Source organism: Gallinula chloropus (genome assembly GCF_964237585.1).
Source record: "Gallinula chloropus genome assembly, chromosome: 11".
Classification (NCBI taxonomy): domain Eukaryota; kingdom Metazoa; phylum Chordata; class Aves; order Gruiformes; family Rallidae; genus Gallinula; species Gallinula chloropus.
In genome coordinates this window covers 4,967,398-4,984,868 of record NC_140096.1, presented here as the reverse complement: position 1 = coordinate 4,984,868, position 17,471 = coordinate 4,967,398, and the positions used below count along the sequence as shown (strand labels likewise).

Here is a 17,471-nt window from a genome sequence, read left to right as displayed (position 1 = left end):
CTGAGCTTCTCCTGTCGGGCCCTGGTGATGGAAAGCAGCTCCTGGGGCAGCGAAGGGGTCCTGCCACCTACCCAGTGCCCTCTCACTGGTGGTGCCCCCTTACAGGCCCCTGTCCTTCCAGCTTGCACAGGGAGTTCTGGTTGGGCTCCCCACCGCCCCCATCCTACAAAGGGGATTATTCCCAATGTGCAAACCCTGTGCAAGCCGCAGTGACCACCACTCAGGCACTGCCCCATGCCTGGGTGCTTCAGCCCCCCAGCCACATCACTGGCCCAGCATGTCCCACCAGCCACAACCCACACCCTGTCCGCAGCAGCCCCAGGGCTGTACCCTGATCTGCTCTGCTTTGGGGCACTGTATCTCACCCCCTTCTCCCTCTCTCCTTCCCGATACCATCTCTCCAGTTATTGAGAGGCTCCACATGATGCTTTCCAGGGATTCCTGGGTTTCCCCACACACCCAGAAGTCTCCATCACGGGGGCTCTTCACAACACGGGCAAACACGCAGCCCCCAGCTTCACATCCCAGCCCCCCGCACATCCCTCCATCCTTCCCCTCTGGCCAGCACCAGAGGTCCATGTTGTCCACTGTTGTGTTTAATATTAAACACTTGTACAGCTGAGCAGAAATCAAATGACAGTGCCAGTTGTTCCGGCCCCACCATGAAGCTGTCCCGCCTGCAGCCACTGCCGACTCACCCAGTGAAAGGAAGTTTGACATGGGGAGGGCTCGTGGCGAGGGGTCAGGGTTTGTCCCAACCTCAAACCATCGGCTGCTGATGTGGTACTTGTCCAGCTTGACAGGACTGTAGCGTGGGACAGAGCACAAAGGGTGCGCTGTGGGTTTAAGCCAGTCACGACTGCACAAGAACACAACAGCTCCCCGTTCACACATATGAGGTGCTGGCCTTGCAGCACATCTTCGGGGTGTAACAGAGATCCTGAAAGCACCCAAACCCACCAGCACCCCACAGAGACCCTCTGCAGATGGACCCGAATAGAGGCAGAGCAAGCCCAGCACCACTCGCATTACGGAGGAGCTCACTGGGTACCTACACAGGGCAGGGATGCTCTGGCCTCAGCCCACAGCCTCCTTCACCTCCCAGACATCAGAGGAGCAAGCACCAAGCAAAGCTCGCCTGATTTTTCTCCAGGCTGTTCCTGCAGCAGCCGCTGCAGACCTCCTCCCACGCACGGTGCCACATCCGTCCGTCCAGCCAGCCCAGCCATGTGCTTCCACCCCCACTGCCAAAGCCCGGCAGCTCCTGCCCCTCTGCCCGCAGCTGCCACCGCAGCTCGGGGGCCGCAGCCCCACACCAGGGGTCACAGTGATGCTGGGCAGCCCCGGAGCACTGCAGCCAGACAGCAGCAGGTGCCCAGATCCGAGGGTGGCAGTGGGAGCAGCCCCACTGTCCCAGCCAGCGTGGATGGAAGCATGCCACTGCCAGCATCCAGGGACTTGGCTCGCCACCAAACTGGCATGTCTGCAGCTCCTGGCGCCACCAGCCCTGCCACCCCTCTGCAAACCCTCCCTGCCCTGCTCACCATTCCCCTCCCTCCTATGCCCCAGGTCTCGCCCCCTTCCCTCCCTCCCTCCCTCCTTCCTCTCTCCTGCAGCTCTCTGCTCTCTGCCACCCTCTCTAAGGGCTCCTCCTGCGCTGCCCAGCTGGGTCAGCCGCTGCAGCCGGCGAGTGAAGCGCTGCGCTCGCCTTGGCACCAGCAGCTCCCAAAGAGACCCGCACCCAGCTGGCTCCCGCCAGACCGCCCATCGCAGCAGCTCTCGGATACAAGCCTTGCTCCCAGCGCTGCCGGCAGCTCTACGTCCTCCCCCTCTTCCTCAGCCACCGCCTGCAATGCAGCTCCAGCCCAGCGACGTCCCCGCAAGCAGCCGGAGGCCCCGGCCCTGCAAGGACACGGGAGGGCACGGCTGGAAGCGCAGTGCCGCAGCAGCCGCTGCCGTGCCACAGCCGCTGGGCTCCAGAGCCAGCCAGGGCTCTGCTCCCCGTGGGCGCTGCAGATGTCACCCGGCCCAGGCAAAAGTCCCAGGCAACACAGGAACACATTAGGCACCGCCAGCCCCTGCCACCATTCGCCACAGGGTGAGCGGGGCTACCCGACACCCAGCACCCCACTCGCTCGCCCTGTGCTGAGCCAGAGGCAAGGCAAGGCACCACACAGCCCCTCGGGGGGGGACAGGGAGGAGCACGCTATGAGGATGGACCCCTTGGTGTCTCTGGAGGGGAATGAACATCTTTTGGGGAGTGCACCCCAGGGTTGACTCAGCGTCCCCCTGCCCCGTTCCCCAAGCCAGGCTGCAGAGTGGCACCGGGCAGCCCCACAAGGGATGGGACAAAACCACAACGAAACCAGGCAAGCAGAGGGGCAGGACCCACTGTGGGCCCAGGGCTGCCAACGGCCCCTCAGCCTGCCAGGGCCACGGCGTGCGCCTGCCCACGCCCTGGAGAGCAGGCGTGCCGCAGTGCTGAGGCAGCCCCCCAGCCAGGAAGAACCAAACTGACAGCGATGTCGCTTCACCCCATTTTGTTGCTCGGTGCTCCCAGCAGGAAAAGGCCATCCTGACCCCACAGCAGAGATGCCAGCCCAGCGCTGCTCACCCACTGCCGGCTGTGCGGCCAGCCCAGCGCCAGCTGCCGCTGCAGAGGAACTGGGATGCCCCAGCCCAGCACCCACCCCAGCCTCCAAACCCCAAAACCACTGACCACGACTCGTGCCACAGAGTCGGGGAATTCAAAGGCCATTGTGCTGCTTCGTGCAAGTTTAAATATATCCACACAGGCTCCTTGGGGTTGTTCCTGGTGAATTGGGTGAGATAAACAAGGCTTCCTGCAGGAACTGAAGACAATGGGGGAATAATTAGCCTTAATCCCCAACGCAGAAACAATGCAGGTAGTAGATATTTTGGACTTTCACACCCTCCCCCCTCGGCCACGCTCAGGAAGAGGCATCCAGGCCGGTGTCACTTGGCCCACGGACCCAGACATTCCAAGGGAGGGAAAAGCTGCACACCATGGGGGTGGAGGCACCAGCCCCCACCACTGCACAAGGAGGTGGCACATGTTTTGGAGACCCCCAGTGCAAGCGGCTCCAGGCAACACCTGGGCTCACACCAGGGGCTGTGGGCACCTGGGGTGAGTCCTGGGGAGGGAGATGTGCCCCAGCCCCACTTTGCTTCCTGCCCCGTACAGCGAGCGATGCCATACCAGAGCAAACACGCACAATCCCTGAGGAAAGCTCCCACAGTGCTGCAGGACAACCCAGCTGCCGACCTCCCTGGGGGTGTCAGAGGTCCACCACCTCTTCATTTCGGAGGGGGACAAAACAAGGTTTGTTTTCAAACCACAGCAGCTTTCCTACACCAGCCCCATGGGAGGGCTCTGCACGCCAGCCTGCTTTCCCAGTACTCTTCCTGGTGCTGCAGAAGGACGGGGGCACTCAGCGTTCCCTGGACAGGGCTGAACAGGTCATTCAAAGCCTTTCAACACAAAACGCTTCTGTGCTCCGAGGTGACTCACAACCTCTCGCATCCCTTTGGAGAGGGCTCTCCAGAGCTCAATCAGTTCTGCACATAAGCACTTTTACCCTTCATCTCAAAAAAGGAATAAAAGGCAGCGATTGGCCCAGCTCAGCTTCCCCACCACGAGCTGTATCCCACCTCGCACTGAGCTTATTTTCTAACTGCATTTGCATCGCTACACTCCAGTGCTCCCAGGAAGGCACTGGGGAGCCCAGCAACCAGCTCCTGCCCCAAGCACCCCGCTACCCGAGGCACTGCACTCACCCTGCACAATCTGCTGGCAGCTCTGTAGCTCCTGCACCCCCAAGGCGATGCTCACTGGAGAGGGAGCGGTGCTGGCTCTGCCGGAGCTGGATGTTCTCAGCTTGTTGCTGCTATCGCGCTGTGGGACGCCCACCCACCTGCAAGCACTAAGCTCTGCTTTCCGCATCTCCAGCTGGGCTGGGCTTTGTCACCCAGCCTACGGCACTGGCTTGGAAAGGCTCTCACCCTGCATGCAGCCAGGATCCAGCCCAGGCAGCAGGGATGGCTCAGCGCTGTAGGGTATGGGGGTGCACATGCACGGGCATGGCACAACCAGCTCGGGTGGCAGTGACGTGCTTCCAGCCATTCACAAGCACCCCTCGGTGCCATCCCAAACACCCCAGGCATTTGTCCGTGCAGCATGCTACAAGGCTCTGTCCCTGTGCAAAGGAGCTCGTGCTCCACACGCTGAGGGGACTGGTACAACAGCAGAGCCACCAACCATCCCCAGTCCCACTCCCTGCTCTGGATGCCACCCAACACCCATGGCAGCAGTCCCTCACATCATAGGACGCTCCATCAGCAGCCCTCCTGGGCTTGCTCCCCTGTCACAAAGAAGGTCCATGATGAAAGGATGGCACCAAGACCCTGCTGCTCAAGGACACCGTGCATGTGTCTCACGGCTTGTGCAGGTGGAGATTAAACACCAAGCAAGCAAGGCAGGTCCAGCATGAGAAACAAGCAGCTCACCGAGTCATCCAACAGACTGCATTCAGATACCCCTTGAAGCTGCTGCTCAAAGCCCAGTGCAGGCTGCATCCCAGAGCAGACTTAATCCCACTCTATTTCCTGGAGAATTACGACCACCACCAGCCACCTCCATCACCCCCAGACCCCAGCACAGCAGCCCACACTCCCCAGCCAGCACAGCCCCACCACACGGCATCACCTAAAACTCTCCTCCCTGCTCCAAGGGGCAATAAGGATCTTTGTGCCAGTGTGGAGGGGCTGTGGATCTTCCTGACATCCCTTTCAGCTCTCCTCAGATGCAGTTCATGAGATGAAGCAGGTAACTACAAAGGTAATTTCCTCCTGCCATGCCCTCCCTGCCTGCGGGCTGCCGGAGGGAGGCAGAGGATGGCTTTTAGCAACAAGAGGCACGGCACAGACAATACCTGCTATATAATGCTGAAGTGTTCTTTTAATGATCTGAAGGAAGAAAAGTGCTCCGTATTTTGCATTTGTAATAATCACAGACCCTGCAAGAAGCTTGCTGGAGATGGGGTTTGCCTCCAAGAGCATCCGACTGCCTCAATTCGCTGTGGGAAGCCCGCTGCATCTCTGCAGACATATGGCAAAGCTCATGGCTGGTGAAGAATAATAAAGGCACGCAAATGCCAAGGATGCTAAAGGGACCACAGCACTTTGGAGCTCGCACAGGGACTGCACCAGTGGCTGGAGGCTTGAGAAAGTACTGGCAGGAGTGAAAAAGTGTTTGAAAAAAATATAAAAATACCCCCCCCCCCCCCATGAATCAATTCAGCCTGGTGTGCCCAGAGGATGGACTTTGGCAGTGCAGGACTGGAGCACTGGCTTTCCCAGCAGTGGGGAGGATCTGGAGCCCCCTCTCCTGCTCACTGTCCCCCCACACAGAGCAAGGGCTGGATCGGCTCCCATGGCATTCCCGATGAGGCAGAGGGCATGGCCACACTGCAGCATCTCAGTCACCCTGACCCACATCACCCAAACGACCCTACCTGGGGACCAGCCTGAATCATCTCCCCACAAGCAGGGTGATAACACTGCCTGATGATTATTCATGAGAGGGAGTGTTGCTAAAGGACTTCAGGAATCAAATAAAAGGGATGAAGAAAAGTATGAAATATTTCATGCCAGAAAACTGCAAACTTGTCCTGTTTGGAGACAGGGGCCCTGGAAGGCGACCAGCACCCAGAAAAGCATCCTCTGATAGCAAGCAGACCCGGGCCCCTGCACCCAGCCTCCTGGTCAGGGTGAGCGCAGCAGAGCTCAGGAGTGATGCTCAGCCCAGGGATGGTGAGGGGAGAGAGCGGAGCAGGAAGCACCCACAGGGCACGGTGCAGGATGCAGCCATGGTAGAGGCAAGCAGGGGACCCGCGTGTCAGGAGGGCAGCAGAGGTTTGGAAGGAGACAGGACAAGGAAACCCATCCTGGGAGCCACCAGCAGCGGGGAGAGCTACTGCAAGGAGCTTGGGAAGAGACAAGGGAGGGCAAGGACACAGCGGTGGGGAAACGGGAGGGGATGAGGCAAGAGGAGCTGAAATAAGCCTGTACAGAGAGCAGTGAGCAGGAGAGAGCATCTCTAGCAGGGTGTGACAATGAAATCCTCCTGGTCCAACTGAATTAAATCCTCCTGGTCCAACTGTGTTTATCCAAGGCAGCTGTGGGTGCCAGGAGGGAGATGGGACAGGGGAGCACAGAACCAGGGCAGCCAGGCAGACAGCACGAGAAGAAAGGGAAGGACCACAGTCAAGAGAGAACTGGGAAACCAGGAATCAACTCTGGATTTGGGGGCTGAGAAGATAAATGGCAGAGAGGATGAGGAAGAGGAGCCTGTCCCTGGAAAGGGCCACCCCCATCAGCCAGGGAACAGTAGATTTTCTCCAGGGAAAATCTGAGCCTGAGGGGCAAAGCACGGAAAAGCAGGGGCTCAGAAGAGCCTCAGGCATGGCCCTGGGGCCAGCGAGATCCCAGAGGACATCTCCCACCCACCAGCCAAGGAGGAGGAACATGCCAACTGGTTCCTACTTCCAACAGGCATGCCAACACTTCCAGCACCAGGGAACAAGAGATGTAGCTACCTGCAGCCAGGGAAAACCTCCAAGAAATAAGAAAAAATAAATCCAAAGAAACCCCAGGATGAATTTCTGGGAGGGGAAAAGCAAGGCAGGCAGAGGCATCGGCAGAGAGAGAGGAGGCCAGGTCCCAGCATGCCACAAACATACCGTGATGCAAAGCGCAAGCCAGAAGAAATCAGGGCAAATTTGCTAAACAAATGCAATTGGGTTTGGCTCCTTCTCCAGCACTCTGCTGCACGGCAGGATCTTGCAAGCAGAGTTTCAGGGCCGGCTGGGCTCCTTTGCTCCGTGCTCCCAACCCCTGGAAGAGCTGCTTCAGTGCTGGGGGAGCTGCTTGCTAGGATGAGAAGACAATGCAAGCACGAAAGGAAAGCGATGGAGGGAGAAGCCCTTGGCAAGGCGAGCGCTGCCTGAATGAGCCTGCCGTGTCTGCAGCCAGGGTGCAGGAGGCAGCTGACGTGCGTGCAGGCAGCGCCCGGGACGTGCCGCCGGAGGAACTCCAGCAGCTCCCCAGCGTCGGCTTTAAGGCTGCGTTGGATGCTTTAAGATAAACAAAATGCCTTTACACAGCCTGAGTCAGTATCTCTCCGCAGCAGTCGGGAGTATCTGGATTTCTTCTGCACCTGGAGCATCCCACCATCCAAAGACAGAAGGAAGCAGGAAGAGGCAGCACGGCGCTTCTGCCCACTTTCGGGGTCTCCCAATGGAGACCCTCAGCAGGGCAACCACACTGGACACTGCACAAGCTGCCACCCACGGCTGGGGGCAGAGACAGCCCACAGGAACAGACACCAGCATTGGCAAGCCCTGCGCCCCACAGACACTCACACCACCGTCCCTGCTGAGCAAGGGTCTTCCTGGGGGTCTGAGGGGGCCCCACAGCATCGCAGCCAGCATAAAGCTTGTTCCCAGGTGGCAGAAGCCCTTGGGGAACCCTGAAACCGGCAGTTCCAAGGCTAAAAGGCCCCCCTGAAGCACCTGATCACACACATAACAGAGACCACCACATTCTGCCCACAGTGTCCCACATGTACACCGGAACCCTGGAGCCCCTGGCCAGCCAAAGTGAAGCCTCGGGGAAGGAGGGGAGTGCAGCATCTCAGGCAGCACAACCGCAGCAGCCACCATTGCCAGCATCACACCGTGTTGCAGTGGGGCTTCATGGGGTGCTTGGCATCAGTGCCCAGCAGTGGGCTCCACGGGCAGCAGCCTGAGCCAAGGTGGAATCCTGAGAAATAACCACCCTGCTCCTTCACTGAGCATGGGTCCAGGGGGCTTTGTGGCTCAAAGGAGCTCCTCCAAAATCCTCCTGCCCTCCGAGAACACCCAGCCAGGGCTGCAGACCAGAGCAGCAGCTCACAGCCTCCCAGCAGCACACTCCAAGGCCAGCACCGGGCTCTGCGGGGCCATCCCAGCCCACCCCCTGCTTCAGGTACCCGAGCATAATTAGATGGCTGTGCCCTGCCTGAGCACCATCAGCCCGGTTACACAGCAGGATTCCCTGGGATTCTCCCGACGGCTGTCCGTGAACCACATTTAACTCGCTCTGTGCCTCTCTGAGAAAGCAAAAAGCTAGTTTATTATTCCGTGTCATCTCTGACTGGCTGCCAAAGGATGCTGCACGGCCGCACTTCAGAGGGGTGCGCGTGCACACGGCTTGTCTTCACTCCCGTACAGATCCTCAGCCAACTGACATCTATTAGGCTGTGCTCAAACCCCACTTCAGGATGGCCCCTGCACGCTGCTCGAAGTTCGTTTCTCCCCCTTCTGCCAACCCACTCAAAATCGGGTTTGCATATTAAAGTGAAATTTCATTTCCAGGCCATTTACCCCGGCGCGGCCTACCTCCCGCGCGCCTGCAAAGCCGGGAACAAACAAACAGGCCTGGCAACACAACTCCCTCCCAGAGGTGAATCCCAACAGCAGCCGCAGCCCACGGAGGCACAGAGCCCCCCGGGGATCCCAAGCCACGCCGTGGGAAGCCTCGGGACTCCCGCCATCCGCCGAGTGGCTCGCATGCAGAGCTGGCACAGGCCTGCCAAATGTTTTCCTGCGCAGCCGGCAAAAGGCAGCTCTGGGATTTGCCCTCGGTTTCCCGCTGCAGGCTTCCTGTTATTTGTCACGTTGGCTTTTCACAAGCTACTGGGTTTTCCTTTTCCCTCCCGAGAGCTCAGACGGAGAGAGAGAGACACACACAGTTCTGAGACCCGAGAGTTTGCAACATCCAACCCTGCAACAGCTGTAACCCCCCTGCTAGCGACCCACCCACCAAACACCCCCCTTTCCCGCTCTATTGGGCCTCTCTACCCTTAAAATTGAAGAGCAAAAAAATCTGGCACCCTTTTTGATTTGCACGGGTGACAGCAGCGTCCCTGCTCACCCACAGGGCACTCTGGCTGAAAACTGAGTTAGAGCCAGATCACATCCGCACCCTCTTCCTCCCAAAGTCCGGAAATCCCACAGGAAATGCCCAAAAGGAAACAGAACCGGCTGCCAACACCCAGCCAGGGAAGAGCAGGCATCCGCGTATCAGGCCAGGCTGCTCGCAGCAGGCTACCGAGCACGTTCCTCTGCTGGGACACATCCCAGGCAGCACAGCTTTAAATAACAAACACTGCTTTCCTTGGGAAGCACACTCCAAACCCTGCGAGCCATTCCGCCTCCCCCAGCTCAGTACAGCCCAAAACACGCTGGGACCATCTCAGGACAGCCCTGGCCCAGGCAGGGAGCAGCCTGGAGGGCACCAGGCTTTCTCCATGCAACTGTGTGATGAGGGAAGTGATGGCACCTCAGACAGTGCAGTATTCCAACCCAGTCTGGGGCTCTCACAGCAGCCACTGGTGTGATACCAGGCAACATCTGGGACTGCCTGCATCCCCAACAAGCACCCCCATGCACAAGAAGGGGGCATCATGGTGAGAGGAAGGGGGATTGGGACCAGAGAGGGACGACAGCTTGAGCCTAGCTGCGATGAGGATGCTGAAGGCAAAGGAGAAGCAGGGGAAAGGGGTGCCAGAGGGATGTCCCCTGCCCTTCCAGCGCCCAGAGGCACATCAGGTTTGTTTGCTTGGGGAGGAAGCCAAACCCCACTGCTGACGTGGGGATGAGTGAGCTGCACAAAGGCCGACCAGCACCACGGGGCCGAGAGTGGGCATGCAGAGAAGACAAAAAGAGGTCCAAGCTCACATGCAGGCAATACCTCACCCCCCACCCCAAGACCCCTGCACCTGGGGGACAGGCTGCTCACCCGGAATAGAGCAGAGGGGTGCAGCATGGCCAGGCTGTGCCAGGCAAGAAGCTTCAACCCAGAGGGTAAGGGACCAGCACGATAAGCTTCTGTTCGCCAAGCTCCATCCCCTGCATTGGGGTGGTCCTGAGGAGCAGCACCCCACTCCTCTCCCTGTCGTGCTGGCAGGCATTGCTGGGGGTCCTGGGCTGCCTTCCTGCCCTCAGCATTGAGCCAGGGCCCAGCTGAGGGCAGGGGTGTCCCTGGCCCTGCCATGTACAAGCAGCTCCTTCCTGGGACAGGCCAGCATGTCACTGCACAAAGCATCTCTCTGCTGCCAGACGCTTGGCAGCCAGGGAGACGATGGGGGTGGGGGGCGGCCCAGCACAAGGCAGCTTTCAGGGCACACAGACGGCTCCTTCTCCCTGACGCCGACCTTCTGCCCTGGCATTTTCAGGACCCCAGGCTCAGCACCCGTGCTGGGGCGGCAGCTGAGGGAGCTGCTTGTTTGCAAGAGATGAGGGCAAAGCCAGGCACTCGTGAGGCTGCAGCATGCACTTGTTTTCCAGGGAAGGGTGTTAGAAACGAGGGAAACCAGAAGCACGGGTTCAAACCCTGGCAAGGAGACCAGACCCCTACCCCTGCCCTCTCCAAGGCTCTATCCCTCCGCAGGAGGATGCTCAGGGAGTCCCTACATCGCTCTGTCAGCTCACCCTGCAGAGGGGAGCACCAGCCTGAGAGGTGCCACACGAGCAACAGGGCTGCGCGATGGGAAGCGGTGACTCCTGCCAGAGGTACAGATAATCACACAGCTCCCTCGCTTCGTGTCAAGAGCTGGCAGTGCAGCCGCCAGAGTCTCCGGTGGGACAGCCGGGAGCCACAGGCAGCCAGTAATCAGCCTCTGAGGCGTGCTGACCCCCAGGAGTTGGGACCTGTCCTGGGGGGTAACAAGCCCAAGCCCCCCACACATACACGCTTTGGACAATCCAGCAGCCCCAACCACTGGCTGCACCAAAAACCACTCCGCGCCACAGTCCAGGGCATTTGGCAGGGAAAACCCAAGCACAGGTTTGGAAACCCGTCTCCCCATCCACTAAAGGAGATGTGCAAGAGACAGGGACAACTCTGATTGTAACAACAGGTCACTTATCAGTCTGAAGGATGATCCCACTCTGCTTACAGCACTTGTATATATACACAACCACACACAAACTGCCAGCACATCACCCCCTGCGCCATGCCTGTGCTGTGAGGTGCCAGACCGCAGCCCGCCGGCACCACAAGCTTCAAGGGAGGGAATTCATCACCCACCACAGCTCAATTCCTTTCTCTGAAGCTGGGTTTCCAAAACAGGCGGGGAGCTCTCAGGACCCTGACTGTACACACACAAACACACACACACACACACACACCACTTGCACCCGATGCCGCCGAAGGCTCCGCAGGGCACAGACCTGCCCCTGACAGGGTGTGAAGTGGCCGGCACACCCAGGCTCTGTAGCAACACCACCACCTGCCCGAATCGATGCCCCTGTTTCTGCCACCGACACGCGTTCTGCCGCCTCATAGCTCTGTCCCACTCCTGTCTTTTCCCAGAAGCATCCTCAAGGAATATCCACCATGGGTGGGAAAGCATTCTGACTCTCACAACCAGCTTCTCTCCCTATCTCGTATTCCCCCTTTGCAAGGGGCAAGAGCCAGCTGAGGAGTTTCGAGCGTGCTCCCAGCAGGTGAATCGCAGCAGCGACTGCCTCAGCGCAGCATCCGCCTCAGCTCAGAGCCCATGGTGCCGGCAGAAGCTGGAGGGCTCTGCCTGCAGCCTGCAGCTCCACAGGCAGCTCCGTGACAGCCGCCCTCCAACACAAACTGAGTGCCCCCCTGCATTGCCACCTCGCCAGAGCAGGGGAGATAAGGGAGGGAGGGCACCGCCGAGAGCAGCTCAAGCCTCCACTTGACCCCAGCATGCTGGGTGATGGGCTGGCAGCACTTCCCAGCTTTGCTGGACGCTGCCTGGCAGGGACACAGCCGCTCAGCCGATGCCACTCGGGAGCCAGCAACATCCCAGCGCGCTGTGCAGCGCTCTGGCAGGCACCGGCTGCCGGCTTCGGGTCTGGCTGCATCAGCTCCTCAAGCAGAGCCCTCTCCTTGAAGCTGCTTTCCAACAACAAAGGCTCAGTCGAGGTTTCCAGGCTCGCTCGGGAGCGCGAGAGGCCTGGGCGAAAGCCAGGCAGGGCAGGCAGAGCCGGAGCCATTAACACCCTGGCGTGTCAAGACTTGTGGAAATTATGGAGCAACAAGAGCCATTTGCCCTCTGCAGAAGCTCCACAGCCCGCGCAGAGAACAGCCCCTTGCTGCCCGCGCCGCGTTACGGCCATTTCAGCTCCGTGAGTCGGGGCAGCGAACCTGCGGCTGGTGCGTGTCTGGAGACTGGACACATCAACAAGGCGGGGGATGAGGAAATTCGGCTCTCGCCGGGTGCGTTTTCCAACAGCTCCACAGACCCTCAATGCGAAGACAACGCGACCAGCAGCAGTACCTGTACACGGGCGGTACAGCGCCGGGCGAGAGATACCCCGAGGAACAGCACCCGGGCCCCGGCACACCGGGGGTGCTGCACCAGGAGCACACGGAGGGGGGCACACGGCACATGCCCCTCGCTCCCCTCTCGCTCCGCAGGAAGCCGGAGCCATTCCCGGAGACGCCGATCTCGGGAGAGCCCGTTACCTTTTAACTTCCATTTAACTAAACTTTATCGCCACCGGAGCCGAGCCACGCCGCGAGGAAAGGGGAAGGGAAGGGGCAGGGAGCAGCCGGGGGGAGGCTCCGCCGAGCTCCCTGCGACAGCGCCGGCAGCCCAGGGCCGGCAAACGCGGGGGCTGCCGCCGGAGCGGCCGGGCTGGGAGCAGGGGATGCGGCACGGCTCCGCCGGGAGCCCGGGGCGGCACAGCGGCTGCCGGCAGCGCGGGCACGGACGGGAAGGCCGGTCGGTACCCGCGCCCGCCGGGCAAGAAATCGCTGCTCCCGGCAAACGGGAAGAGCCGGGAAGGACGCGGGGGATGGGGGGGGAAACTGCCCCCCCCCCCCCGCTGCAGCTGCCCCCCGCGGAAGGGGTGGCCGGGGCTGCACCCCCCCTCCTCCCCTCCCCTCCCCTCCCCTTCCCGAGCGGTGGGGAATACCGGGGCAGGTCCACAAACGCACTTCGCAGCCGAGAGAGATCGGAGCGGGGGTGGCGGGGAGCCGCCTCCGCCTCCCGGGAAGGACGGGAGCCCCCCCCCTCCCGGCGCTGCCCGCCACTTGCTGCAAACCCCCGGGAAGCCCGGGAAGGGCCGCGCCGGAGGCCCCGCGTTCCGCCGCCGGTCTCGGTAACCCCTTCCCCCGGTACCCCAGCACCAGCCGAGAGCCCCCCATCTTCCCCCCCTCCCTCTCCCCCGGGGCTGCTACCTACCAGCGGGCTGCGGCAGCCTCCCCGCCGCTGCCCGGTCATCTTGCAGGCGCGGCGGCGGCAGCGCGGGGGAGACGGCGGCGGCGGCGGGCGGCGGCGGGGCGGGGGGGGTGGGGGGGGCGGGGAGGGACGGAGGGAGAGAGGCGGTGCCGCGCCGGTTCCCGCCTCTCGCCCGCCCTCCCCGCCGCAGGTGAGGCCACTCGGGAACGCCGGTGCTGCCCCGGCCGTGGAGGGTCCCGAGCATCCCCGGGGCTGGCCGCCCGCCCGTCCGTCCGTCCCGTCCCCCCGCATCCCACCCGCGCCGCCCGGCACCCCGTGGTGTGGCCGTGCGGTGCGGAGCCCAATGTGCGTTGTTGTGTTTCCGCCGAGGCTCGTTTCTCGGCGGGGAGTCTTCCTCGGGGTGTGTTTCGCCATCCGGCTGGAAAAGGGGGGATGGGGGGGGGGGCGTTTTACTTTTCCAGCTGGGCAAAGCCGCGGGACGGCGTCCCGGGGTGCTCGCCGGGCGGGGGGGCTGTGGATGAGGCTGCGCTGTTGTGCATGAAGCATATACATATACATATACATATATATATACATATACATATACATATACATATACATATACATATACATATACATGTACCCACAGCATCAAAGGGAAGCCAGGGAGGGGGAACCCAGGAGTGTAATTTATTCCTCGGTAAGGTGGATACGGGCTGTACAGGTTATTTCTATTTGAAGACTGCCCAGAGTGTTAAATGAGCCATCTCTTTAAAATAAACATGAGGAAAAATACATCCAGGCTCCCGGTGATCCTTAAGGTGAGACACAGAGAGATTTCTGCCGGTGCTGGAGGGGGGTTTTGGTGGGCAGGGAGCTGCAGCCGGTCCCTTTTCTGCCCTCAACGCGCTGTGGTGCCGCTGTCACTGTGCACACACAAACGTGCTGTATCTGTACAGTCAGACACTGAGCACATGGCAGCTGTCACGCTGTGACTTCCCAGCAGAAGAAGACAGCTGTACTCTCCGGAGCAGCCACAGCCAGCCTTGTTCTCACCTAGTTCACCCTGTGGAGGAATTACAAAGCCCCCTTCCCTTGGAGGGTCCGACCATGGGATAGTTAATATGCACCACTCACTCTGTGCTAAATCCTATCTCTGCTTCTCTGGCAGCGAACACACAGCTGCGGCCAAGTCACGTCCCTCACAGCCATCCCAGGACCAGTCCCTGTAGGTCACATCTGTGCAGACTGAGTGAGGGGAGACTGGTCAGCCAGAGCAGAGCTGATGGGGCCCAATCCTCCTTTGGTGAGACACACAGGAAAGTAAAGCTGCTTTTCCAATTCAGTGCTGCTAGCAGGTAGCCAAGGGTGGGATTTGGGCTGCTCGGCACCCCCTGTGCTGGTGGCTGCAGTGAAGCAGCCATGGGAGTAGCACAGATGTGCAGCCTCAGGACAGGGCACATGTGGCTGCAGGAGAAATGAGGCCACTAACAACTAGCAGATGGCAGGAGATCACAGCAAAGCACCACTACCAAGCACTCCGCGGGCAGCAGCCAGACTGCACCAGGCTCTGTGTGTTGACAGGGGCTGTGGGGAACGGCTACCACAGGAAGCTGGGGACTCAGACCCAAGCTCAGAGACTCCTGGGCTTCCTCCTTCAGCATGCCAGGGAGAAATACAGCCCAGACAGCAGGCATCGTGCAGCAGCCTCCAGCCAGGTGGTGTGATGCTACTTGTCACACACCGTCTCCCAGCACTGGTGACAGCCTCACCACGGAGGGTGATCATGCTGGTGGGGCTGGGGAGCATGGGGGAGCTGCCAGGGTGATGCTGGGGAGATCAGCGCTGGTGCCATCCTCTGCCCCCAGGAATCAGCTGCTGCTGGTGCTCTCACTCACATGCCAGGGACCGGTGACAGGTGGGCTCAGCTGTGGCTCCATCTGTAGAATGGATCCAACAGCAGGGCTCCAGTGGGCTGGGACCCACCAGACCACAGCTCAGTGACAGAAGAGTGTGTATGTATCTATTTATTTATATTTTTTAAGTCCCCCAAACTGTTTTCCTGGGAGATGGCCAGCAGATGACAGCCCTGCTCACAGCTTGATGAGTGCTGCGATGAACTGGGCCTCTGCATTAAGCGCTTGGAGGTGTCAGAGGTGACCTTGGGCAAATATTTACAAGTACAGCGGTGGCGGTGCAGATGTGTGTGTGTGTTCAAACACAGAAGGGATCAGGTTCAAATGGCACTTTAATTGAGCAGCAGGGCAGCAGGAGGGTAGAGCTCTTTATGCTAATGCGCTAACCACTCCGGGGTGAGTCACCTTCATTGGGGTGGGGAGATCGTCTGCATCTGCCCACGGAGTCATTCCGGAGTCACGAGGGCTCAGCAGCCCTGCCAGGGTGACCCGTGCATCTCGAGGAAGGGCTGTCCCACTTCTTGTGACCGGCAGCTGCAGCGTGCTGCTGGGACACCATCAGGGTTGTCCTGTCCGAGGCTGGTGCGTGTCAGCGTCCATGTCTCAGCAAGGGGGGAATGGAGACACTCCAGTCGTGCTGCGTGCCTGGGATGCCTGTGCAATAGCTAATACAAGCTTATAAAGCAGGATTCCCCCTCGAAATTTTTTTCCGACAAGAGAAAATCCTTTCAACTTCTGCTTCCCTCTTCCTGCTTCTTCCCAAGAGCAAGCCGGTGGCGTGGGAGATGAGCAGGGATGCATGGATGAATTCCTGGAGAAGAATCTCTTCTCGTTTTCTTTTTACATGTTGATGACTTCATTCTTCTAGCTTTGATTAGCACCTCCTTTATCTCCAGTCCTTCCCCAAAGGCATTCAGTTGTTCCTCCCGGTTGTGGATGGGAGGTGGATGCTTTGCACCACCTCATGTTGAGGCCTGGAACTTCAGAGCCTGATCCAAACTCCCGTCTCTCTCCCACGATGAGTAAACCAGGGGCCTCACCTGCCCCAAAACCAGCTCTTCTGGCTCAGCACCCACTTGCCCAACACCTCCCTCTTCGTCTCACAAGGAATCGGTCGTGGCGTCGCGCACTTCGTTATGGCTTTGTGCTTCATTAAGGCTTCGTTGTTCAACATCCTCCCGCTGAGCCACCCCATAGGGTCCAAGGGCTGATGTCCAAAGAGAAAAAACTCTTGTCCTGAGCACACATCTTTGCTCTGCTCACAAGCCACCCCTCAGAGCTTGCTCAGTCCAGCCCAGCTCTTTCCGGAGGGAGGATTTTGTGCTCCCTTGTTTATGAGCAGTCCCATCCCTCTGCCTCCTCTGTGCCCCCCAGAAGGGAAATCCACACCCAGGTAAGGAGCCAGGATTTGGTCGGTGAGGACACTCTCACCAGGTTTCAAGCCGTCTTCTGGACGTCTCTGTATGTCACCTGCTTGTTTGCATTCCCCTTACACCAGCGTCCAGCCGTCCCGGTTAGTGGCAGGTGAAGCAGTTTTGCTTCAGGCAAACACAAGCATTAGCAAATCCAACACTTGCTGATGAGGAACCTTCTCTAGGGAGAGCCTTTCGCTCTCTGTGCACACAGTCTGGCCTTGCCACGTGTAAAGCTTGCGGCTGAGACCCAGAGGAAAGCTGGACACAGGCTTGAAATGGTCCTTCTTGGCAGGGAGAGAGGCCAGCAGCTCCTAAAGAGCCCAGAGAGAGAGGCTGGCATGCTGATCCCGCTGCAGCAAGCTCGTCAGAGGAGATTTGGGCAGACACACGGCAGAAAATAACAGAATGCAAATCAGAGCAAGAAAAGCTCATCTCAAAAATAATGTGATATGCTGCTATTCAGCAAGCAGCGCGGAGAGGCAGCGATGCTGAAAGGAACAGAGGCACAATAGTGGAGTCTGCAGGTGACAAGGAGAATGATGGATGCCACAGCAGGTGAGAGAATGGTGGGGTGCTGGTCCCCCCACCGATGGTTGAGGGGTGGCTGTGCCTGCACAGAACTGTAGCAGGGAAGGTAATGAGGCTGGAAAGAAGTGAAGGGAGAGCGGAGCAAGAGCACAGGAGAAGCAGGTGTTGCTCCAGAGGGAACGCTTTAACCAGAGAGTTAATCTGGGTGGTTTCACTAACTGGTGCCAGGAGACTTGTTGGCAAACTCTTGCCATATCAAAACGATTTGGCACTGGGGGGAGCAGGGCAGTTATCCTGCCATGAACCGCTGGCCCTTGCTCTGCATCTCTGTGTGCTGCCCTTGTGCTGGGG

General features: G+C 59.6%; 1 protein-coding gene across 1 annotated transcript in view; it reads right to left on the bottom strand.

Annotated features, from left to right (window-relative positions):
- MID2 (midline 2) overlaps positions 1-13,319 on the bottom strand; it is a gene marked incomplete at its 3' end in the record, with an annotated part of 76,191 nt that extends 62,872 nt beyond the window's left edge. Inside the window, exon 1 of the mRNA XM_084269174.1 lies at positions 13,286-13,319. The remainder of the gene's footprint in view (positions 1-13,285) is intronic.
- Between the last annotated feature and the right edge of the window lie 4,152 nt (positions 13,320-17,471).